General features: G+C 46.0%; 1 pseudogene; it reads right to left on the bottom strand.

Annotated features, from left to right (window-relative positions):
• Positions 1–11248: 11248 nt before the first annotated feature.
• Positions 11249–15416, bottom strand: LOC120017830 (annotated as a pseudogene).
• Positions 15417–23754: the final 8338 nt, after the last annotated feature.

The raw sequence follows: 23754 nt of genomic DNA, 5'->3' as shown, positions 1-23754 counted from the left end.
AAGTCGCTCTGGATAAGAGCGTCTGCTAAATGACTAAAATGTAATGTAAATGGGTGAGAGAAGGTTTGGAGAGAGGGGCTGGGTAGAGAGAAGGTAGAGAGGGGCTGGGGTGAGAGAAGTTGGGGGTAGAGAGAAGGTAGGAGAGAGGGGCTGGGGTGAGAGAGAAGGTAGGAGAGGGGCTGGGGTGAGAGAAGTTGGGGGTAGAGAGAAGGTAGGAGAGAGGGGCTAGGACTGGGGAGAGAGAAGTTGGGGGTAGAGAGAAGGTAGGAGAGAGGGGCTGGGGTGAGAGAAGGTAGGAGAGAGGGGCTAGGACTGGGGTGGGAGAGGGACTGTGGGTCTGGTGCAGGGAGTGGGGCTAAGGCTGGGATAGATCCATGGAAAAGAGGGACTGCATGGGTCTGGGAAGGGCTGATTCCAGGTCAAAGGCTAAGTTTAGGTTCCTAACTCCAAAGAATCACCAGTGTAGTACATTACGCATAGTGCCTTTTACATTTATGAGACAAAGGGCCTGAGAGATGCTTACATATGACTTGCTGGAGTGTCTGGCTGGTGACAAATGCTGCTGTATAATGTTCAAAGGCAGTATGGTCAAATAAGCTTCTGTTATATACATTTAGTTGATGCATAATACGCACGTAACTAGCATGTAATCAGGTGCATCTATAATGCCTTTTGATCATCATACAAATTGATCACAGTAAATGTTCATTTTATTTACACTTTACACAGTCTTCCTGTGTCTCTGGATCGTGTTCTGTCTTTAATGGAAGTAGTTCAGTTATCAACTGATAAATGTGAATCCTAACTTCCACTTAAGTCACATTTTTACTAAGGCCGGGATTCGTCCAAAGGCGCATTGTGCACTGCACAGTGCTCCATCTCGCCTTTTATATAAATCCCAGCTCTAGTCCTGCATTAATATCAATGGCAGAGAGTGAAAATGTGTTAGGATTCGCCCCGAAAAGCCTTCTTCACTTCAGCCAGTTGCAACATATATATATATATATATATACAGTGGGGCAAAAAGTATTTAGTCAGCCACCAATTGTGCAAGTTCTCCCACTTAAAAAGATGAGAGAGGCCTGTAATTTTCATCATAGGTACACTTCAACTATGACAGACAAAATGAGAAAATGAGAAAATCCAGAAAATCACATTGTAGGATTTTTAATGAATTTATTTGCAAATTATGGTGGAAAATAAGTATTTGGTCACCTACAAACAAGCAAGATTTCTGGCTCTCACAGACCTGTAACTTCTTTAAGAGGCTCCTCTGTCCTCCACTCGTTACCTGTATTAATGGTGTAACAGTATAACTTTAAACCGTCCCCTCGCCCCGACACAGGCGCGAACCAGGGACCTTCTGCACACATCAACAACTGACACCCACGAAGCGTCGTTACCCATCGCTCCACAAAAGCCGCAGCCCTTGCAGAGCAAGGGGAAACCCTACTTAAGTCTCAGAGCAAGTGACGTAACTGATTGAAATGCTAGTAGCGCGTACCCGCTAACTAGCTAGCCATTTCACATCCGTTACAATGGCACCTGTTTGAACTTGTTATCAGTATAAAAGACACCTGTCCACAACCTCAAACAGTCACACTCCAAACTCCACTATGGCCAAGACCAAAGAGCTGTCAAAGGACACCAGAAACAAAATTGTAGACCTGCACCAGGCTGGGAAGACGGAATCTGCAATAGGTAAGCAGCTTTGTTTGAAGAAATCAACTGTGGGAGCAATTATTAGGAAATGGAAGACATACAAGACCACTGATAATCTCCCTCGATCTGGGGCTCCACGCAAGATCTCACCCCGTGGGGTCAAAATGATCACAAGAACGGTGAGCAGAAATCCCAGAACCACACAGGGGGACCTGGTGAATGACCTGCAGAGAGCTGGGACCAAAGTAACAAAGCCTACCATCAGTAACACACTACGCCGCCAGGGACTCAAATCCTGCAGTGCCAGACGTCCCCCTGCTTAAGCCAGTACATGTCCAGGCCCGTCTGAAGTTTGCTAGAGAGCATTTGGATGATCCAGAAGAAGATTGGGAGAATGTCATATGGTCAGATGAAACCAAAATATAACTTTTTGGTAAAAACTCAACTCGTCGTGTTTGGAGGACAAAGAATGCTGAGTTGCATCCAAAGAACACCATACCTACTGTGAAGCATGGGGGTGGAAACATCATGCTTTGGGGCTGTTTTTCTGCAAAGGGACCAGGACGACTGATCCGTGTAAAGGAAAGAATGAATGGGGCCATGTATCGTGAGATTTTGAGTGAAAACCTCCTTCCATCAGCAAGTGCATTGAAGATGAAACGTGGCTGGGTCTTTCAGCATGACAATGATCCCAAACACACCGCCCGGGCAACGAAGGAGTGGCTTCGTAAGAAGCATTTCAAGGTCCTGGAGTGGCCTAGCCAGTCTCCAGATCTCAACCCCATAGAAAATCTTTGGAGGGAGTTGAAAGTCCATGTTGCCCAGCAACAGCCCCAAAACATCACTGCTCTGGAGGAGATCTGCATTGAATTATGGGCCAAAATACCAGCAACAGTGTGTGTGAACCTTGTGAAGACTTACAGAAAACGTTTGACCTCTGTCATTGCCAAAAAAGGGTATATAACAAAGTATTGAGATAAACTTTTGTTATTGACCAAATACTTATTTTCCACCATAATTTGCAAATAAATTCATTAAAAATTCTACAATGTGATTTTCTGGATTTTTTTTCTCATTATGTCTGTCATAGTTGAAGTGTACCTATGATGAAAATTACAGGCCTCTCTCATCTTTTTAAGTGGGAGAACTTGCACAATTGGTGGCTGACTTTGCCCCACTGTATATACACACACACACACACACACACACATATATATGTATATGTATATGTATGTGTACCAATGCACCACAGGGAATTCCAACAACCATGGGGACATTGTGTATCTTTTAATAAAAAGTCATTTTGTCGAAGAAATTTACAGCATGAAAATATACATGAATGACTACAAACACCACAGATTAATAAACAAAACACTAAATACACAAATATATAATTGTATATTTATGCACTCTAAGGAAGAAAACAAACAAGACTAATAAACAAACGCGTTGCTTTGGTCTAGACGCAGTGGCTACATTTGAAATATATATTTTGTCTGCGTAAAGGACTAGAATGTCGTTCGTTGTTAGACATTTACACAGCAAATGGTTATTATGGGATACTGAAAAACAGTGAGAGATGTGAAAAGGGTTCACTACACCTGTGCTACTTATTCCACTTCTGTTAAAATCATGCTACAGAGGATATGATGGAGGTATCTGTTTCTATGTGATGAACACACATGAAATATTATTTGGATTAAATGCTTTGTGTTAACACATGTAGTCTGAAGATGCCAAACACAACAAATTATGAAGATATGTGACATGAATGATGATGATGACAGCCAAATGAAAGATCAATCTCATTGAACAATGATGACCATTAACGTGCTGACCAATGTAAACCTTGGCTAAAAGCTGGATATTTCCCAAATTTTTGTATATACACTGAACAAAAATATAAATGGAACATGTAAAGTGTTGGTCCCCCCCAAAAAATCACACATTTTCCATATGCACAAAAAGCTTATTTCTCTCAAATTTGTTTACATCCCTGTTAGTGAGCATTTCTCCTTTGCTAAAATAATCCAACCACTTTACAGGTATGGCATAAAAAGAAGCTGATTAAACAGGATTATTACACAGGTGCACCTTGTGCTGGGGACAATAAAAGGCCACTTTAAAATGTGCAGTTTTGTCACACAACACAATGCCACAGATGTGTCAGGTTTTGAGGGAGCGTGCAATTGGCAGCTGACTGCAGGAATGTCCACCAGAGCTGTTGCCAGATAATAAAATGTTCATTTGTCTACCATAATCCACCTCCCACGTTGTTTTAGAGAATTTTGCAGTACGTCCAACCGGTCTCAGAACCGCAGACCATGTGTAACCACGCCAGCCCAGGACCTCCACATCTGGCTTCTTCACCTGTGAGATTGTCTGGGGGGTATTTATGTCATTAATAAAGCTCTTTTGTGGGGAAAAAATTGTCTGGGTCTGGCTCCTCAGTGGGTGGGCCTATGCCTTCCATGGCCCACCCATGGCTGCACCTGTGCCCAGTCATGTGAAATCCATAGATTATGGCCTAATGAATTTATTTCAATTGACTGATTTCCTTATGAACGGTAACTCAGTAAAATCTTTGAAATTGTTGCATGTTGCGTTTATATTACAGTAAGTTGAATCAAAATGCAGCTTGGTCAACAAAAAATTATTGAGTTTGTAAAATATGATGTAAAAAATGATTTTTAATGCATGCAATAGATCATTCCACTCTTTCTAGACATTTTCCAATTCTTATTGATCATCTCATTGGGATATGTGTGGTCCTGCAAAGATATATAAAAATCTTTATTATACTTTGTATATTAAACCCACAATGGTACCGGTGTTACCACAAAATATCTTCAGGCGCTATATAAAAAATATACACATCATCATCATAGATCATATTGATTTTTATTTATCTGTTAAGAATCTTTTTTTATATACTTTGTTTTACTCTGTAATACAAAAGATCACACCTCTAGTTGAATCCATTCTTATGAGAAAGCACAACTGAAGACCACCTTATTAATTCATGGTTCCCAGCATAGACATAGAATTACATTATAGTAAGTGTCACGTTCCTGACCTGTTTTCTGTTGTTTTTTATGTGTGTGATGGTCAGGGCGTGAGTTTTGGGTGGGCAGTCTATGTTTTCCGTTTCTATGTTGGTTTTGGGTTGCCTGGTATGGCTCTTGATTAGAGGCAGGTGTTTTGCGTTTTCCTCTAATTGAGAGTCATATTAAGGTAGGGTGTTCTCACTGTTTGTTTGTGGGTGATTGTCTCCTGTGTCAGTGTCTGTATGTTATGCCACACAGGACTGTTCCGGTTTTTGTTAGTTCGTTCGTTTTATGTAGTCTGTTTTCCTGGTTCATGCGTTCTTCACGTTGTATGTAAGTTCGTGTCCAGGTCTGTCTACATTCGTTTATTTGTTTTGTAATTATTCAAGTGTTTGTCGTGTTTTTCCGTTTTGTCTATTAAATCATTATGTATTCACAACCCGCTGCATTTTGGTCAAATCCCTGCTACTCCTCTTCGGATGAGGAGAAGGAGGAAGCCCGTTACAGAATCACCCACCAAACCCGGATCAAGCAGCGGGTTAAAGGACAGCGCACAAAGCAGGATTTCTGGTCTTGGGAGGAGATCATGGAAGGAAAGGGACCATGGGCTAAAGTTGAAGTTAATCACCGCCCATGGGAACAGCTGGAGGAAACCGGAGAGAGGAACAGGCGTTATGAGGGGACGCGTCTAGCACGGAAGCCCGAAAAGCCCGTGAGTACTACCCAAAAATTTCTTGGGGGGGCTAAGAGGTAGTGGGCCGAGGGCAGGTAGGAGACCTGCGCCCACTTCCCAGGCTAACCGTGGAGAGCGGGAGTACGGGCAGACGCAGTGTTACGCAGTAGAGCGCACGGTGTCTCCTGTACGGGTGCATAGCCCAGTGCGGGTTATTCCACCTCCCCGCACTGGTAGGGCTAGATTGGGCATTGAGCCAAATGTCATGAAGCCGGCCCTATATATCTGGCCACCAGTACGTCTCCTTGGGCCGGCTTACATGGCACCAGCCTTACTCATGGTGTCCCCGGTTCGCCTACATAGCCCGGTGCGGGTTATTCCACCTCCCCGCACTGGTCGGGCGACGGGGAGCATTCAACCAGGTAAGGTTGGGCAGGCTCAGTGCTCAAGGGAGCCAGTACGCCTACACGGTCCGGTATTTCCGGCGCTACCTCCTCGCCCCAGCCCAGTACCACCAGTTCCGGCACCACGCACTAAGCCACCTGTGCGTCTCCAGAGCCCTGTTCCTCCTCCACGCACTCTCCCTATGGTGCGTGTCTCCAGCCCAGTGCCTCCAGTTCCGGCACCACGCACTAAGCCATCTGTGCGTCTCCAGAGCCCTGTACGCACTGTTCCTTCTCCCCGCACTCGCCCTGAGGTGCGTGCCCTCATCCCGGTACCTCCAGTTCCGGCACCACGCACCAGGCCTACTGTGCGCCTCAGCAGGGCAGAGTCGGCCGTCTGCCCAACGCTTTCTGCACTGCCTGTCTGCCCAGCTCCGTCTGAGTCATCTGTCTGCCCAGCGCCATCTGAGTCATCTGTCTGCCCAGCGCCATCTGAGTCATCTGTCTGCCCAGCGCCGTCTGAGTCATCTGTCTGCCCAGCGCCGTCTGAGTCATCTGTCTGCCCAGCGCCGTCTGAGTCATCTGTCTGCCCAGCGCCGTCTGAGTCATCTGTCTGCCCAGCGCCGTCTGAGTCATCTGTCTGCCCAGCGCCGTCTGAGTCATCTGTCTGCCCAGCGCCGTCTGAGTCATCTGTCTGCCCAGCGCCGTCTGAGTCATCTGTCTGCCCAGCGCCGTCTGAGTCATCTGTCTGCCCAGCGCCGTCTGAGTCATCTGTCTGCCCAGCGCCGTCTGAGTCATCTGTCTGCCCAGCGCCGTCTGAGTCATCTGTCTGCCCAGCGCCGTCTGAGTCATCTGTCTGCCCAGCGCCGTCTGAGTCATCTGTCTGCCCAGCGCCGTCTGAGTCATCTGTCTGCCCAGCGCCGTCTGAGTCATCTGTCTGCCCAGCGCCGTCTGAGTCATCTGTCTGCCCAGCGCCGTCTGAGTCATCTGTCTGCCCAGCGCCGTCTGAGTCATCTGTCTGCCCAGCGCCGTCTGAGTCATCTGTCTGCCCAGCGCCGTCTGAGTCATCTGTCTGCCCAGCGCCGTCTGAGTCATCTGTCTGCCCAGCGCCGTCTGAGTCATCTGTCTGCCCAGCGCCGTCTGAGTCATCTGTCTGCCCAGCGCCGTCTGAGTCATCTGTCTGCCCAGCGCCGTCTGAGTCATCTGTCTGCCCAGCGCCGTCTGAGTCATCTGTCTGCCCAGCGCCGTCTGAGTCATCTGTCTGCCCAGCGCCGTCTGAGTCATCTGTCTGCCCAGCGCCGTCTGAGTCATCTGTCTGCCCAGCGCCGTCTGAGTCATCTGTCTGCCCAGCGCCGTCTGAGTCATCTGTCTGCCCAGCGCCGTCTGAGTCATCTGTCTGCCCAGCGCCGTCTGAGTCATCTGTCTGCCCAGCGCCGTCTGAGTCATCTGTCTGCCCAGCGCCGTCTGAGTCATCTGTCTGCCCAGCGCCGTCTGAGTCATCTGTCTGCCCAGCGCCGTCTGAGTCATCTGTCTGCCCAGCGCCGTCTGAGTCATCTGTCTGCCCAGCGCCGTCTGAGTCATCTGTCTGCCCAGCGCCGTCTGAGCCATCTGTCTGCCCAGCGCCGTCTGAGTCATCTGTCTGCCCAGCGCCGTCTGAGCCATCCGTCTGCCCAGCGCCTTCTGAGCCATCCGTCTGCCACGAGCCATTAGAGCCGCCCGTCTGTCCCGAGCCGCTAGAGCCGTCCGTCAGTCAGGAGCCGCTAGAGCCGTCCGTCAGTCAGGAGCCGCTAGAGCCGTCCGTCAGTCAGGAGCCGCCAGAGCCGCCGGCCAGTCAGGAGCCGCCAGAGCCGCCGGCCAGTCAGGAGCCGCCAGAGCCGCCGGCCAGTCAGGAGCCGCCAGAGCCGCCGGCCAGTCAGGAGCCGCCAGAGCCGCCGGCCAGTCAGGAGCCGCCAGAGCCGCCGGCCAGTCAGGAGCCGCCAGAGCCGCCGGCCAGTCAGGAGCCGCCAGAGCCGCCGGCCAGTCAGGAGCCGCCAGAGCCGCCGGCCAGTCAGGAGCTGCCCAACAGTCATGAGCTGCCCAACAGTCATGAGCTGCCCTACAGTCATGAGCTGCCTTACAGTCATGAGCTGCCCTCCAGTCATGAGCTGCCCTCCAGTCATGAGCTGCCCTCCAGTCATGAGCTGCCCTCCAGTCATGAGCTGCCCTCCAGTCATGAGCTGCCCTACAGTCATGAGCTGCCCTACAGCCAGGACCTGCCAGAGTGCCTCAGCCAGGACCTGCCAGAGTCCCTCAGCCAGGACCTGCCAGAGTTCCTCAGCCAGGACCTGCCAGAGTCCCTCAGCCAGGACCTGCCAGAGTCCCTCAGCCAGGACCTGCCAGAGTCCCTCAGCCAGGACCTGCCAGAGTCCCTCAGCCAGGACCTGCCGCCCCTTATCCCGGTGCTGCCCCTTATCCCGGTGCTGCCCCTTCATTTAGGTGGTTTTAGTTGGAGGGTGGTCATTGGGAGGGGGATACAGAAGCGGGGAGTGACTATGGTGGTGTGGGGACAGCGTCCGGAGCCTGAGCCACCACCGTGGTCAGATGCCCACCCAGACCCTCCCCTGGACTTTGTGCTGGTGCGCCCGGCGTTCGCACCTTGAGGGGGGGGTTCTGTCACGTTCCTGACCTGTTTTCTGTTGTTTTTTATGTGTGTGATGGTCAGGGCGTGAGTTTTGGGTGGGCAGTCTATGTTTTCCGTTTCTATGTTGGTTTTGGGTTGCCTGGTATGGCTCTTGATTAGAGGCAGGTGTTTTGCGTTTTCCTCTAATTGAGAGTCATATTAAGGTAGGGTGTTCTCACTGTTTGTTTGTGGGTGATTGTCTCCTGTGTCAGTGTCTGTATGTTACGCCACACAGGACTGTTCCGGTTTTTGTTAGTTCGTTCGTTTTATGTAGTCTGTTTTCCTGGTTCATGCGTTCTTCACGTTGTATGTAAGTTCGTGTCCAGGTCTGTCTACATTCGTTTATTTGTTTTGTAATTATTCAAGTGTTTGTCGTGTTTTTCCGTTTTGTCTATTAAATCATTATGTATTCACAACCCGCTGCATTTTGGTCAAATCCCTGCTACTCCTCTTCGGATGAGGAGAAGGAGGAAGCCCGTTACAGTAAGTTTATTTCTATGGTTCCCAGTGGCTGCCAATATGTTGACCAGAGATTTCAGTCCCATCCCCCTTGGAGCTCCCAAGGCAATAACATAACCAGTGTAACAGTTCCATAATGACCGGGGTGTCATGCCTTAGGCTAATCTATCATGCAATGTCCAGCACAAACCCCTACATTATCTGGACCGACTCTGACAGACAGGGAAAGACATGCAATCATGCCACCCACATTATCTACATGTCAGTGAGGGAGTCTCACAGTCAGGGATAGGAAGACTAGGAAGTGTTATTTGTTTTTTTTGAGTGAGGGAGGGAGAGGGGGGGGTCTAGTAATACTCGGAAGAGTATTCACAGTCCAGAGTGTGTGACAGTGAGAGAGGACAAGGGAGGGAGGTCTACAGTACAGTTTGGCATTGATGTTTTGTTGCTGTCACTGTGATACCATCAGGGAAAGTGCCACCAAAGGCTTCCTGATCCACGACCCCTGACCTCACGGATCCAAGAAGGCTCCATAACAGTCCCAGCAGCCGTTGCAGCATCAATATCTTTGACGGGCAGCTTTAGTTTTAACCAATAAATGTTTGTTTTTTCCTTTGATATGAAAATCTGTGCTAGTTAACAGGAAAGAGAGAGAGATTTGTTTCTTCCTTTGATATGAGAGCGAGATCTCCCAAGCTGCACTCTCTCTTATTGCTACATGCTTCTATCTCTTCTGTGTCCATACAAAGAGGTCAACTACATGAGAAAGACAGAACAGTCACGTCCAGAACTGAAAAGAGCATTATGAATTTTTTTGCAAAATGATCCCAGGTATTCTCTTGGTGTAGCCTAGTTTGTGTCTTAGCCGGTGTTGATAACTGAATGGTTGCACTTACTATGTGCCAAGAATCCTTATACATTCCATTAAAATACTCCAGTGTTTCTGTAACTCAGAAAAGACCAGGCTGTAGCTTAAAATTGCTACGTCTAGATCAGTTGATGATCCATTGAATAGTGTATATGTAACATGAGAACACATTGTAAAAGTGGGACTTTTGCTCTGAGTCCTGTGGACAAACGTAAACACAGTCGAGGGGTGATGTCATCTTTATTGTGATGTCATCATTATGTGCTGGTCGTCAGATAGTCACCCCTGTGTGCTATATACAGATATGATTTCACTTGATCTGAGATCTGTGCCCTTTTTCTGCGACTCCCATTGCTTTCAATACCCTGATTTGAGCAAGGTTTGAGTGATGCCTGCTTGTTTCTCAAGTCAAAAGTCATAGTATACGTCCCATAGAGTGCTGGTACTATAGCTGGGAAATCAAACCCATGTGAGAAGGCAATGAGGATGTGTTGGTCTGAGGGTGAATCTCAATCTGGAAAGGAAGCCACTTTAAACTGTTGAGATACACCCTAAACTTCTTTCAAGTCCGAATGACGAAATGATGGAGTCCTTTCTGACTGCAGGTAGTCAGCTGTTCCTGTGAGGGCCTAGAGGAGGGTGCATCCCAGTGTCTAGTAGAGTAAATCAACCCTGAGACAGAGATGCTCCCTTAATGTCCATGACAGCATACACACTTAGAAAAAAGGGTTCCAAAAGTATACTTCGGCTGTCCCCATGGGGGAACCCTTTTTGGTTTGAGGTTCTGCCTGGAACCAAAAGGGTTCTATCTGGAACCAAAACGAGTTATTCAAAGGGTTATCCTATGGGAACAGACAAAGAACCCGTTTAGGTTCTAGATAGCACATTCTTTCCCAAGAGTGTAGAGAAGTAAAGAGTGCTGGTACTGTGGTTAGGGGAGTAAGTCCAGGTACACCCTCTGTAGTCTGGATGCAAATTTAAAACGGTAACCTGTTCTCTATCCAAAATAAGTGCACTACATAGCGAATAGGGTTCCATTTTGGACGCAGACCTCTCAGTAGCAGTGATGGGGAAATCAGATCAAATCAGGGTGCTGGTACTAATTGTCATGGGAGCGAGAGGACACTGGGGTTAGACAACGCCCCTATCTGGTCTCTAAATCTCACTGGGGTTAGACTACGCCCTGTCTGGTCTCTAAATCTCACTGGGGTTAGACTACGCCCTGTCTGGTCTCTAAATCTCACTGGGGTTAGACAACGCCCTGTCTGGTCTCTAAATCTCACTGGGGTTAGACTACGCCCTGTCTGGTCTCTAAATCTCACTGGGGTTAGACTACGCCCTGTCTGGTCTCTAAATATCACTGGGGTTAGACTACGCCCTGTCTGGTCTCTAAATATCACTGGGGTTAGACAACGCCCTGTCTGGTCTCTAAATATCACTGGGGTTAGACTACGCCCTGTCTGTTCTCTAAATCTCACTGGGGTTAGACTACGCCCCTGTCTGGTCTCTAAATCTCACTGGGGCAAGAGGACACCCTTGTATGGTCCCTCTAGATCTCAGTAGCGGCGATCTCCTCGAAGTGGATGTCGTTGCTGCCGCTGTGGATGTCGTAGTCCTCTACATCTCTGTTCTCCAGCTCTAGACTGAGCTCTCTCATCACTCTCTCCAGATCTCTGTTCCTCCTGTACATCTGGATGTAGTTCTGCTGCAGCTGCTTCTGGTAGCGGATCACCTTTTCCTTTTCCTGCTGCCAGACCCTCCTCTCCTCCTCAAATCCGCCCAGCTGCTCCTCACTGCTCCTCCTCTCGTACATCAGCTCTGCCCTCAGCCTCTCCACCTGACACACAACACATGGATTGATTGGTTGATTAACTGATTGATGGAAGTTATTTGATCATTTCAAAATCCATATGAAGTTGTTCTATCACAATGTTAAAACAATACACAACAGAGCAGTATAAGTATTATTCAAGCACTATTCTGCAATGAAAATGGTAAAAAAATTATTGAAACATTGTTTTTTCAAGTGTGTGGTTTTAACATGTATTACAGTACAGGTTTTACTGTCTGAACACCAATAGAGAAACCACAGAAACTAGTGCAATGGTGTGAGGGTTGGGGGTTCATATGAGACTGAAAGAAAGTATAAACATCGTTGTTGTTGGAGCTCACCTGTTGCCTGAGTCCCAGCACAGCTTCAGCACTCTGCCTCTGAGCCTTGGTCTCATCACTCTCCCCTCCCCAACCCAGCCTCCCCTCCTCCGCCTCTCGGTGCCCCACAGAGGGGCTGAGGCCCTCCCTTCCACCCCCCACGCCCCTGGGAGAGGGGCAGGCTCATACATTGGCCCTTAGTGGCTGGTGCCTGGCCTCCAGGAAGATAACCTCCTTCCTGATTGGCCAGGGCATCTCGGAGGCGGGCCAACTCTTCCTCCAAGCGTCCGACTTTCTCGCGGAGCAGCTCGGCTTCGCTCTTCCTGCGCTGGAGCTCATTCTCGCAGACCTCCAGCTCCAGGGAGCGTGTTCGTAGGGCCGACCCAGCCTCCTGGGTCGTAGCCTGGCTGTTCTGGAGATCGGACCTGACCTCTCTCAACTGGGACTTCAGGACCACCAGCTCCCCGCCCTTCTGGCTCAGCTCTGACTGGCACTCCTTCAGTTGCTGTTTCAAAAGGGAGATCTCACCTGATTTCTGACACACCTGGGGAGGGAAGGAAGGAGGAAATGAGGGAGAATAAATATTTTGTGAATATTGAGATCACTTACTTTGAAATGGTGTACATGAATCAACCCTAATGTCTGACCCACCCACCTCCCACTTGGTCTCTTCTAGGCGTGGTCCCAGCTGGGTCTGCTCTCTCTGTATAGAGGCACACCTCCTCTCCAGCTCTTCCCTGTTCTGCAGCAGAGAGGAGAAGTCCTCCTGAAGCTTCTTCTTCTCTTGCTGCAGTTGGAACACCTGAAATAAAGACACAGACAGTTACATGCTGACCACACCGCTCACGTCGCATTTGCGAGCATTGCAAAATAAATTGTAACATACATGTTATTCAATTATTGCACCCACACTGCTCGCGTGCCCCATTGAGCGTCTGCGTTGCCAAGCGCTAATATAGAAGTCAGTTCTATTTGTGACGCTGAATGGAGTGCAAGTCCTGCCTCTCCCATCTCCTCATTGGTTTATAGAAGCAGATACCCACGTGCCATCTCCTCATTGGTTATGCCCATGTGGGTGATTGAAAGATGAACTGAGTTCGGTCGGTCATCGTGGTAACTATGGAAGTTAGATGCCAATCGCCATATAAAGTCCAAAGAAGAAAAAGCATGGAAGGAGGAGGGATGACTAGAAACGATTCGGTTGACCGTTTTATGTGTGGATTAATTTTCGGAGTAGAGGACCTTGTGCATTTCAGGTAAGATAGCAACTCAACGTTTATATCCCAGGACAAATTAGCTAGCAACAGCAAGCTAGCTAGCTAAATTGCCATAAATGTTTAATGCTTTTCAACCTGTCCCCAAATTAATATAATTGGTTCAGAGTTTGTTTTGATATTTCAACCTGCGTGTCGGGATCGCGTTTGGTGTGGGGAACAAAATCAATTTGCGCACAATGGTGCACGTGCGCGGCCTGTTTGGGTACGGTGTTAGGGTGACATTTTGACAGTCCGAAAATGAAGAGACGCTACCGAAACAGAAGTAACATATCATACAGTAATAAACAATAATAATAATAGCTTTTTATGTAACTTGCAACAATACCTGTCACACAAAGAAGGGCCCTGCTTCTCAAACTAAGTTGACTGAAGTATCTCTGTCTGTTACCTGTAGCTGTAAGGCCTGTTGTACTCTCTGGGCCTTCTGTGAAGCCTGTTTCATCTTAGAGGAACAGCTCTGTCTCAGCTCTTCCAGCTCTCTCTCACAGCGAAGCTGCTTCTTCTCGTATACCTACAGGACAGGAGGTCAGGGGTTAGACGTCACAGTTTAGAGGTTACATACAGTTACCACATCCAGAGGTCAAACTGTGAACCAGCACTAGTATGGCTCAAAAGTATACACTGAACAAAAATATAAATGTAACATGTAATGTGTTGTTGCCATGTTTCATGAGCTGAAATAAAAGATCCCAGACATTTTCCATACGCACAAAAAGCTTATTTTTTCGCAAATTATGTGCACAAATGTGTTTACATCCCTGTTAGTGAGCATTTCTCCTTTGCCAAGTTAATCCATCCACCTGACAGGTGTGGCATATCAAGAAGCTGATAAAATAACATGATCATTACACAGGTGCTCCTTGTGCTGGGGACAATAAAAAAACACTCTAAAATATGCAGTTTTGTCACACAACACAATGCCACAGATGTCTCAAGTTTTGAGGGAGCGTGCAATTGGCATGCTGACTGCAGGAATGTCCACCAGAGCTGTTGCCAGACAATCTAATGTTCATAAGCCACCTCCCACATCGTTTTAGTGAATTTGGCAGTACGGCCAACAGGCCTCACAACCGCAGACCATGTTTAACCACGAAAGCCCAGGACCTCCACATACGGCTTCTTCACCTGCGGGATCGTCTGAAACCAGCCACCCAGACAGCTAATGAAACTGAGGAGTATTTCTGTCTGTAATAAAGCCCTTTTGTGGGAAAAACTAATTCTGATTGGCTGGGCCTGGCTCCCAAGTGGGTGGGCCTAGGCCTTCCCAGGCCAATCCCTGGCTGCGCCCCTGCCCAGTCATGTGAAATCCATAGATTAGGGCGTAATTTATTTATTTAAATATCAACTGTTTCATTGAAATTGTAGCATGTTTCATTTATATTTTCGTTCAGTATATATGGAATAATTGAGCTTAGTAATAGAACCAGCAGAAATGACAGAAACAAACATTTTAATCATATTGCTCCTCGAGGAAACACTTTAGGCCTGCTTAAATCCCCTCTCACCTGACAGATGGCGGCCTCGTTCTCGTCCAGGTTCTCTCTGAGTTGCTGCAGCTCCAGGTCTCTCTCCCTCAACTTCTCCTCCAGCTCCCTAACCACCCCCTCGTAACCCTCCAGGGTCGGGGGCGAGCGCCCACACGACCCGCTGTCCGACAGGGGCTGGCCTCGCCCACTCAGCGACCCTGTGCTCTTACTGGACGACGACCGCCCGCTGTCCGAGTTTGAGTGACCGTGGGAGGTAGAGTGGGCGTGACCTCCGTTGATCCCCGACCCCCCGTTTGTGGTGGTGGTTCTCCCAGGCTCCGGGCCCACCCCGGACCCCACAGACCCTGAACCCGACCCGGAGGCCTCGCTATTGGCCAGGCTGCTGTGGGTGGGCAGGCTGGACAGGGAGTTACGGCCAGAGTCTGACATGGAGCAGGAATGGCTGCTGCGAGCGTTGCGTCCTCCGCTGTATGAGTTCCTCTTGCTATCTGAGGAAGAGGACGAGCCGACCAGAGGTACAACGTTCCCGTAGCTCCCCGTGCCATTGACCACGTTATTGAACACGGTATTCACGTTATTGACCACTGTATTTCCGTTATTCCCGTTGATAGACAAGGGCATGAGGAGGTTGAGGGTGCCTTGGCTCTCAGAGAGGTTGCCCCCTGGTCTCGGGGAGAGGTACTGCACTGAGTGGCGGTTCTTCGGGACCACCGGTTTGAACGCGGTGGGACGGATCAGAACCTTCTCCATGTTCTGCAATGGAAGACAGTATTTGTTAATGAAGACAGTATTTGTTAATGAAGACATTATTTGTTAATGGGAGACAGTATTTGTTAATGAAAACACTATTTGTTAATGAAGATAGTATTTGTTAATGAAGACAGTATTTGTTAATGGAAGATAGTATTTGTTAATGGTTCCTGTTGTTCGTATCAAGTGCATTTCCAGAAAACTCACTTTAATACATCTTAACATTGTTGTTTTTAACGATAAATAATGAATTATTATCATGTTCATGATTTTCCTTATTGCCTGATATCAAAATCAATTGAATCTAGACAAGACCCTCTCAATCCTGTAGTATCATAGCTCCGACCAACACTTTACTGGCATTTCCTTGTTAAATAAAGGGAAAGAAATATAAAAGAAACTGACGTTGGTGATTTATACCAGCAGTGTTAATTAGAAATGCCTGGTCTCCTCCCATTGAAGACAGGCACACTGATAGGACGGAAGGTCATTCTGAAAGCTCTGATTGGCTTCATTAATAGTCACAGGTTTCCAGTACGCAGCTTTTGTAATGATTTTGAGTATAACTTTTTGAGGCTCTGAGGACCCGTGCCAAATCTTTTCAGCCTCCTGAGGGGGAAGAGGTGTTGTGTCCTTTTCACAACTGTAGATGTGTGTGGACCATGACAGTTCCTTAGTGATGTGGACACCGAGGAACTTGAAGCTCTCGACCTGCTCTACAAGAGCCCTGTCGATGTGGAAGGGGGCGAGCTCGGTCCTCCGTTTCTTGTAGTCCACAACCAGCTCCTTTGTCTTGTTGACGTTGAGGAAGAGGTTGTTGCCCTAGCACCGCACTGCCAGGTCTCTGACCTCCTCCCTGTTGGCCGTCTCATCGGCATCGGTGATCAGGCATACCACCATTGTGTCATCAGTAAACGTAATGATGATATTGGAGTTGTGCACTACCACACAGTCGTGGGTGAACAGGGAGTACAAGAGGGGACTAAGCACGCACCCGATGGGCCCCCGTGTTGATGGTCAGTGTGGCGGATGTGTTGTTGCCTACCCTTACCCACTGGTCCAGGATCCAGTTGCAGAGGGAGGTGTTCAGTCCCAGGGTCCTTAGCTTAGAGATGAGCTTGGAGGGCACTATGGTGTTGAACTCTGAGCTGTTTTCAATTAACAGCATTCTGACATAGGTGGTCCTCTTGTCCAGGTGGGAGAAGGCAGTGTGGACTGCAGTAGAGATTGCTGTCATGCAGAGCAGTGGAATGACTCTTCAGCTGTGAAAAGCTGCCTTGTCTCATTGAGGCTCTCTGCTCCCTCTGATACCTGTTGACCCTCACCTGCACATCTTTGGAGTTCCATTCATGAAGTGTGTCGTGTCTTTGGCTATGCCGGATTAAGTGATATGACATGCTATTCTATAAAATCCTTTCTCTGTAATTAATATTACCTGATTGAGCTAATCATGTAAATGTAATTAACTAGAAAGTTGGGGCACCACAAAATAATATTTATAGAGCAGTTATCTTCTGAATAAACTCTTAAAGACCTAGTAATATTTTACATCAATAGCAGTCAATATTAATCGTCACCTTATTTCAGTCTCATCTGAAAGTTGTAAATTCTTGGTTATCTTCACGAACCCTGGCTAACAATTTGAATCAGCAATAGAAAATTGGGTTTAATTATTTATTAACTAAATACCTAACTAATCACACAGAATTACATATACACAGAATGAATCATACGTTGATTACAAATTATATCATAAAGGAAAACGTCCCTAGCGGACGGAACAGATATGACAGCTGGTTACACAAAGAAAAGGGGGCTGGGTTTGAGTGAAAGAGCGGGAAGACTGAAGAACAAAGGGAGAAGCGATGTCTATCGTAAATACAGAATCTTATGCATTCTAAATTACCGCCCATTTGGAAAAGGAAAATGCAATAAATATTTACTCTGAGCTGCGCTTCGGTAGGTTGGTGGTAGATGGAAGGCCTTTGTCCTTTGAAGAATGTCTCTGCTGATAAATTGGATGCGTTGTAGTAACGTCGTTGTGTGGTAGACGGGATACTCTGTCTGTTCTTTCCTAGCCCACGTTTGCAGCTGCTGTTGCTAAGTCAACGGCTAGGAGGTATCACTTCTGTAGTGAATAAGAGTTCAAAGTTCATACCATTCGCAACCAAAGCTCACGCTGAGGTTGGCTTCGTTCTGTAGTCATTTTCTTGTTTAAAAAAATTACGGCTAGCCAGGGGCACACTCCAACACTCAGACATTATTTACAAACAATGCATTTGTGTTTAGTGAGTCCACCAGACCATAGGCAGTAGGGATAACCACGTGTTCTGTGGATAAGTGTGTGAATTTCACAATTTTCCTGTCCTGCTAATGATTCAAAATGTAACGAGTACTTTGGGTTGTCAGGGAAAATGTATGGAGTAAAAAGTACAATATTTTCTTTAGGAATGTAGTGAAGTAAAAGTTGTCAAAAATATAAATAGTAAAGTACAGATACCCCCCAAAACAACTTAAGTAGAACTTTAAAGTATGTTTACTTACAGTGGGAAGACAAAGTATGTGAACCCTTTAGAATTACCAGGATTTCTGCATAAATTGGTCAGAAAATTGTATCTGATCTTCATCTAAGTCACAACAATAGACAAACAGTCTGCTTAAACTAATAACACACAAACAATGATAATTGTTCATGTCTTTATTGAACACACTGTGTAAACATTCACAGTGCAGGTTGGAAAAAGTATGTGAACCCTTGGATTTAATAACAGGTTGACCCTCCTTTGGCAGTGTAACCGATGTGAAATGGCTAGCTAGTTAGCGGTGGTGTTGGTTTTGTCTTGATTGTTTTCACCTGTTGCATATTTTGGTTCATTAAGGGTCTCTTTAAACTTCCAGTGCCCGCCTGCTTTTTTGCGGGCTTATTCTTACTGTCAGTGGTGAAGTTGTTTTCCTCCTGCGTAATTTGTTGTATGTTATTTTCCTTGTTTTTGGAGACATACCTGTTTTATGGTCATTGCCTGTTTGTTGGCTAGACCAAGCGAAATAAACACATCTATTGGAAGTATTACTCTCTGCGCCTGACTCTACACCCACCACTCCTAGAATTCCATGACAGACGCATACCATTACATATTTGTGATCATTGTTGAGTGGTCCCTGCAGCGTACTATCGCAAATATGTGTTTGGAACAGGAGCAACAGAATGTATGATGCAACACATACGTTTAAACAGCATTATTGTCTTAAAAGCATCTAAACAATATTTTGTGCTATTTTTCTTCAATTTCACCTTTTATTGTAAAAGATAAATGTGAACTTCCTCATCCAAGCATCACGGAACACATCCACAGCCAAACTCTATAAACCAGTCTAAATAACAGGCAAATAATAAAGTTAGCGACCTAACAGCTAGACTTGTTTACAATGTACCACATCTCTAGTAAGCACATGAGAGAAATGTAATATTGTTTAGAAAAGAGATACATTTCAGCTAAGCTAACAGCAGCTAAATTCTTTATGATGGCAGCCATGTTTGTTTATGTTTAACAAGCTAAAAACTCCCTTATCCCAGAATGCCATTCACTATAAGACGCAAATAAACAAAGTCAAAGTTGGCAGCGCCCATTGTCCGAAAAATATCAACTTAGTATGACCACTTTTCAGCATATTACAAATCTTCGATGTGCTTGCTACAGTGTATTCAAGAACCGGAGCACATGACCTGAGAAGTCGTTTACAGTTTTTGACGAATCACAAAGCAAATCAAATGCTATCACCTCACAGATCATCACCCCAAATACAAGTCTACTGCCTAGACGTAGCGCGAAAGCTAAACAGGATTGCCAGATTTATTTAAAACCATTTTAGGGGGGTATATGGGGGGGTCATTTAATTTGTGGGGGGTTTTCAATTCATCGGGGTAGAAATGGGGGAAGGTATCATGAGGGGATATGATGGAGGAAATATTACTATGATGGGTGATTCATCAATAAACACAGATGTTTATAATCTGAATAAAAATAAAACTCCTGGGAAGGAGGGGTCTAAGCTGGCAACCCAGAGTAACCATACCTAGAATCTAAGTCAGTCATGACAAAAAATCGTAACTCTTGACAGACACTGATAGCCTTTGAGTATAGAGATAATGTCAGGTTTCAAAAGGAAACGCCTCACTGATGAGGAGGTACAATAAATATTTTGTAATTCTGAAGAACCTGTGTATGAGAGTGACAAGGGTGCCCAGTCCAACCTTGCAGGCAATGAGCATCCCTCACCTTCCCAAGATGCTGGTGCTACTGCCAATCTTGTAGGCTGTAAGGGAGAAGAGGTTGAAGTTGAGGAGGTCGCTCCCCGCTGCTGGAGATCCTGTCACTTCAAACAATCAGAGATAGACTTTAATGACACCCTGTCTGGTGTACAAAGCACCCTGCCTACCTCCTCAGAGGCAGAGTGTTTTAAACTGTTCCTTGAGGAATTGGTGGAGAGTGTGGTGCAGGAAACCAACAGGTATTATCGTTATCATATTACAGAAAACCCCAAGGCTCTTTTCAAATGTATCAAAATTCATAATGGCTTTAGCCTACTAAATGTGCATAATTTGTTTGCAAGTTTTCTCATGAACTGAAAGAAAAGACTGTCGCTGGCATAAAAGGGAAGTTCTCAAAATGGGTGAACAATACCATCAGTGAAATGTATACCTTCCAGGTCGCGGTGCTGCTGATGGGGCTAGTGAAGAAGGGCTCTGTGAGGGACTACTGGACCACTGACCCCATGCTGCAGACCCATTTTTCCCAACCCTTATCTCCCAGGACCGCTTCCTTGTCTTGCCGAGTGCGCTCCACTTTATGAACAACGCCACTGCCAACCTTGCCGACCCCCTTCACAAAATCAGGAATGTCCTGGGCAACTTGACCAGGGCATTTGGAAGAATTTTTGTGCTTTACAAGGACTTGTGCTTTGATGAGCCTCTCATGGCTTGGAAAGGGAGGCTTACATTCTGCCAATACATCCCATCAAAGCATCACAGATTTGGAGTCAAGTTCTCTGTTTACGTGGCTCTCTGACAGGATATGTACAGGACCTGATCATCTACACCGATGCCACCACAGATATAAGGCATTTTGAGGGTCTTGGCATATCTGGGTCAGTGGTGATCACCATACTGCAGCCTTATTTATTTAAAAAATATATATATTTAACTAGGCAAGTCAGTTAAGAATTTTTATTTATTTACAATGACAGCCTAGGAACAGTGGGTTAACGGCCTTGTTCGGGAAAAGAAGGACAGATTTTTAACTTGTCAGCTTGGGGATTCTATCTTGCAACCTTTCGGTTACTAGTCACTATAGTATCTGGTCAATATAACGGATCATCTGTGACTACGTATAAAATTAGTCAAAACCGAATTGCACGGCGGGAGAATAACGTCACGTTCGTCTGTAGCTGTACCGCAACTAGCCACAACCACCTGACGAGGGACTTAAAGTGCTACTTAAAAATTCCACTCCGACGCATGCTGCTGCTAGCTAGCAGGCGGTTTTAAGAAATGTGAAGTCAACTTTTTGTGTCTCGATTTTCTTTAAACACAATGCAGGCCAAGGGATTTGCTGTAGTCCACCACCAGTAAAGGTAACGGTACGTTATCTTAGGTAGGTAGCCTAGTAGCAAACTTAACGCTAGCTAGTTATGTTACGGACAACTAGCTAGCTTGCTAACGATTGGTTAGCAGTTGCTAACCGCATTAACCTAGTTAGCAAAATACAATAAAAAGTTAAATCTAAATAGCTAACGTTAGATACATCGCCAAATACGATTTAGGCGTTTGTTGCCATTTAGCTAGCTAGCTAGCTCGTTAGCTAGCTAGGAAGTTGGCTGGCTAGCTAGCTAGCTAGCTAGGAAGTTGACTGGCTAGCTTGGTCAGATCAGTTGTATGGTAATTTTTATAGCCCATGTATGTATTGGAAAGACACGGGTAGTCGCAAATTGGTGAATTATATATTTTTAGCAGTCTGACAGCGAGTCTGATTCCCGGGTGGGTCTGAAAAAGAATTTACAGTATTTATCAATATTAAATAAATGACCAATTGCTGCTGGTGACTGGTTGTACCGTAAAGTGACGTTGACATTCCTTTTTTTTAATAAGTTGTTCTGTCATATTTACATTTAACATTTTACATTTAAGTCATTTAGCAGACGCTCTTATCCAGAGCGACTTACAAATTGGTGCATTCACCTTATGATATCCAGTGGAACAACCACTTTACAATAGTGCATCTAACTCTTTTAAGGGGGGGGGGGGGGGGTTAGAAGGATTACTTTATCCTATCCTAGGTATTCCTTAAAGAGGTGGGGTTTCAGGTGTCTCCGGAAGGTGGTGATTGACTCCGCTGACCTGGCGTCGTGAGGGAGTTTGTTCCACCATTGGGGTGCCAGAGCAGCGAACAGTTTTGACTGGGCTGAGCGGGAACTGTACTTCCTCAGAGGTAGGGAGGCGAGCAGGCCAGAGGTGGATGAACGCAGTGCCCTTGTCATATCTAACAATCGACTGTTCTCAGTTTAGAGATTGTCATCAGGGCTTTTTGACGAGTTTGTTTTTGTAGTTTATTGGTGCAAAATGGATGTTAAGATGGAGGACGATGAAGCAGAGAGATCCCAAGTAACCATTTGGTCTGATTCAATTAATGCCTGCATAGATTACCCACATTCTCCAGTGTCAGGAAACACAGAAACAAGTTATCTGGAAACCAAAACCAATTCAACATATGAACATGACTATACAGTGATCCAAACTACCAACAATTTATCAGACAGTTATTTTCCTTCTGAGATTGATGTAAAGCTTGAGGAGAATGACATGGGAATATCCCCAACTGTCCCATGGTCTTCATGTTCCTATGTGGGTTTACCAAAAGAGCATTCACATGTACCTTCCATCAGTTCCCAAACAACAAGTCAAGGGCAGATTTTACGTCTTTTCCCTGAAAAGACAGGCACAAGTGATGGGGAGAATAACGCTGTCAAAGTGGTTTATTTCTGTAATGCCCAAGATCCCGTTAGTACATCCGAAGGGCATTTTCTCAAAGAGAAGTCATGGCATGGATCACCGTCCAGTGATATTCCCATAGCAAATGCATTCACCCTATGTGGTTCATTTGAAGCTCAAATCAACCCATCTTCACAGGTGTTTAGCGTAAACCAAACCCAGACCAATATTGAATTGCCATTGCCTGCTGAAAATGTTCATCTAGCAAGATATAGTACTGACATTCCTTCTGTGCTAACCTCACCTGCTACAGAAAGCGGATGTAATTTAGCTGTATCTACTAGATCGAGGCCTATTCTTTCTGATTACTGTGAGCCATTCAACTTTCCTTCTGATGAAGACGAAGACTACAATGGCGATGGAAGACGAAGACTTCAATGCCAAAAAACAGTAGAGGATGAGTATATACGGCAGTGTCGTGTCAGTTACTCAAGAAAAACCCCAAGACATTTTGGAAAGTATTGGAAAGCTCCATACAAGAAGTGCAAGGAAATGGGTGTAGTTTTCAATGTTGGATCTGGAGCGAAACAGAAACTTGATCGTCATTTACTGACAAATGGTGTAATGGCTGAGGTGTCTGAATATGCTAAAGAGATTAAAAGAGCTCACCGGCATGTTATCTATGATATTCTAGAATACAACTTTGATCTTGGTGTTGGTAGGGAATTACAATATGATTTTGGCAGCCGGATTATGTTAAAACTAAAAGAAATGATGAAAAAGAATTACAAGAGGACACAACCTGGATGGTTAGCAGAAGTGTTTGAATTTCCTGATCCAAAGACAATGAAAGCAACTAACTACTCTCGTCAATGGGCAAGGTCCAATTTGCATAACAGCGTCTCAAAAAATCTAACACCCTTTGACATCTGTATAAAGGAGGAGCCTGTTGTGGACCTGATATCTCCTCCGCATGTGAAGACTGAAAGCCTCTTTACTGAGACAGTTTTAACACGGTGTGCGGATGAGACTGCATTCCTTGGCCCTGAAAATGGACCTAATGAAATATGCACAAAGGATGAGGCTGATCTGGATGTGATCTATCTTCAACATGTCCAGACAGAAAGCGTCTTCACTCAGACAGACATAACAATGGAGCAATCCTCAATGATGCCCACATTAGAAGAAGCATTGGAGTACCTCTACCCTCTCTGTAAGGAAAAAGGAGTTGACCTGGATGTGAAATCTAAATGTGTGAAAAAGGAGAAACTTGACTTGCATCTATTGACCAGAGATGTAATGTTTGAAGTGGCTGATTTTGCTTCAGACGTGTGTGGAAATTACAGGCAGATT

This window comes from Salvelinus namaycush, chromosome 22, assembly GCF_016432855.1.
Source record: "Salvelinus namaycush isolate Seneca chromosome 22, SaNama_1.0, whole genome shotgun sequence".
NCBI lineage: Eukaryota > Metazoa > Chordata > Actinopteri > Salmoniformes > Salmonidae > Salvelinus > Salvelinus namaycush.
The sequence above is the reverse complement of the archived record's forward strand: the minus strand, read 5'-3'. Positions and strand labels throughout refer to the sequence as shown.